Raw genomic sequence first — 2590 nt, 5'->3', positions numbered from 1 at the left:
ACTAAGAAAATGGTTGGTGAGTAGAGACTGACACAGAGGGATCACTGACACAGAGGGATCACTGGCAGTGGTGCAGAATACAGGTGAAAAAACTATTATGACCTGCTAATATAATCTCCGGCTTGTTTGATGGTTTACACACATTAAGTAGTCTTATTTTCTGAGGTTCCCTTTTGTCAGAGTAACTGGGTTTTCTGGTAAGATGTCAATGGTTTTTCATTTTTACAGCTTTCCTTGAAGTTTCATCTAAGTTTTTCCTAGTCTTCTTACTTAATCCGCCTCTTTATTCACCACCTCTAAGAGCTGATGAAGTAACACTCTTTTCTTTATATACCGCCAGCACTGTAAAACTCTGTAAAAGTAATTGAACTAACTATTGAAGCTCCAGACATGAAATGTTTCATGGAAGTCTTAGGGATCTTGTGGTTGCTTTACATGCCCAGACAGTGACGTACAATGACAGACTATAAATTCTTTGACTTCTTGTAAATTCAGTATTTCTACTGAAATCCTTACATTGAGAAAAAAAATCTAAAATTAGCGAGGGTGATGCAATGATGTTAAAGAGGAAGATGACCCATTTGTAGCATTGCGTCCATTCTCCTGTGATTCCAACGTTTCAGTTTTTTTATGTTGACATGAGAGCCGAAGGAGGGATGTGTGTTTTTTTCTGGACCCAGAGGACTGGTCTTTAATAACCCACTTTTAATCCAAAGATCTGTCCATAAGGGTACGACTATACAGCTGGGGAACAGGAGATGTGTATGTGTGTCTGTGTCTGTGTGCGTGAGTGTGTGTGAGTGTGTCTGTCATAGGCTACTATTTCAGACTAAAAAACAGTTAATTGGGGATATCTTGTCCAATTGGGGACAAAAACCGTGTCGATGTGTGTGTGGTGATGACAGATGACAGAAAGAAAGTGCGACAAAGCCGCAGCCCATATACTGCTATAGAGCTGAGGGGCAGGAGATGTGTGTGTGTGTCAAGTCAATACGCTTTCTTGGCATAGTTTTACTATTATTACACAATATTATTATACTATTTGTATGGGATTTTATGACTGCTATTTTTCTTTTGTTGTAATTTGTGGTATTCATGGTGGTTTAGCAACATTTACTATCTATTTCTCTACATACACAACCCATAATTACTACCAGGTCAAATTTGACCCATAATGATGATGTAACTTTTTTTTAATAGGCATTAAAAAAAAGAAAAATTACAAAAATGTGTTTTATTATATTCAGTAGGCCATTGTAGATGATGTAATGAAGCCTTTTTTTTTTAAATCCGAAAAAAATAAAAGTATGTTTCACACATCTAAACTTGAAAACATTTAAAGTAATGACAGCACACATAGCCTTTGTTTTCATACAGCACACACTTGATTATTGACAGTTTGTTAATTTGAGTGTACACTGTCACAGCCCGGTTCTAGACTGTGGCAAAAAGGGGAAGTCACACGGGTAGCAATAATACAAAAGTAAATTTATTTAACAGAAAGTACTCAAAACAAACAAAAGATACTAGGTAGGGTTAGTCTGTAAAACCAGTCGTGTAGGGAGTGGATGAGTGAATGTATGCTGTGTGGGTGTTGTATGATGAAACAAGAGAAACAGAACCAAAAGCAACACAGGAATGTGTGGAGGAGAGAAGAGAGAGATCTGAACTGGCCGCTTCTGTGTCCCATCCTGATAATTAGCATGCTCAGGAACCTGCCCCTGCAAACAAAGAGCACAGCAGCAACCAGCACAAAGCAGAGGGGCCGTCACAACACATTTTGGTTAACATTCTGTCATTAACATTTCTTGCTTGCATTAAATTACGCTCTACCTTTTCTTTTTTCATGGATCCAGAAAGTCCTCCCCTGGCCAAAATACGTGGCTCCAGTAAAGAGGGCCTCTTATACTGTGGCAGGCAGGAAGTGGAAGAGGTCAACCGGGCATGCCAGAGGGAAGTCTGCCTTTTGGGAACTAGTTAGCTTCAATTATTTTGGGACTTAAAATTTTGTTTTTTCTTGGTTGGACAGTTAGTTTGATTGTAAATCATTTCTTGATTGAAATCTTTGTTGATATTAAGGTTAATTTGTCATAAAGAGTTGCCTTTGTGTTTATTTTATATTGTGTTTATATATTAAACCCTCCCTTTGCGTCATTTAGCAGGTCAGTTTAGGTTGCTGTTTGTTTAGCTGACCTCAATTTGAGCTGAAGGGCCCTAGTTTTGAAATTACTTTTCTCTAGCTTCCCTATTTTTGTATTTTGAAGAAATAATTTGTTACGTTCAAATTAAGTTGTAAATAATTGTTTTGTTTTGCTTTGCTTTACACACCTGGTATTCTTGAGCCTCACAGCTTGGTCTCTGACAATATGGTAACAACAGTTCCACTTAAATGTTAAATGTTTTAATATGTCTAAATGGGAATGCCTGACCATCTTTCTAAAGTTGACCTGAGGTTATTACTGCTGCAGGCAGGGAAGGAAAATGTGTTGCATGCAGCCTCCTTGGTTTGTTAATGTGGTGATTTGAGACATGGGAGCTCTGTTGTTGGATATTTAGTTTTAATGTTAGTGCAGTCTTTCACACTCATTGC

At 37.8% G+C, this 2590-nt stretch overlaps 1 long non-coding RNA gene across 1 annotated transcript; it reads right to left on the bottom strand.

The window, feature by feature from the left end:
• Positions 1 to 1470: 1470 nt before the first annotated feature.
• LOC122972873 lies at positions 1471 to 2355 on the bottom strand. Its single transcript, XR_006399864.1, has 2 exons — positions 1834 to 2355; positions 1471 to 1721 (listed from the first exon to the last, which is right to left on the bottom strand). It is a non-coding gene; the product is annotated as an uncharacterized LOC122972873 (long non-coding RNA).
• Between the last annotated feature and the right edge of the window lie 235 nt (positions 2356 to 2590).

Source organism: Thunnus albacares, chromosome 21, assembly GCF_914725855.1.
Source record: "Thunnus albacares chromosome 21, fThuAlb1.1, whole genome shotgun sequence".
NCBI classification, from domain to species: Eukaryota; Metazoa; Chordata; class Actinopteri; order Scombriformes; family Scombridae; genus Thunnus; species Thunnus albacares.
The sequence above is the reverse complement of the archived record's forward strand: the minus strand, read 5'-3'. Positions and strand labels throughout refer to the sequence as shown.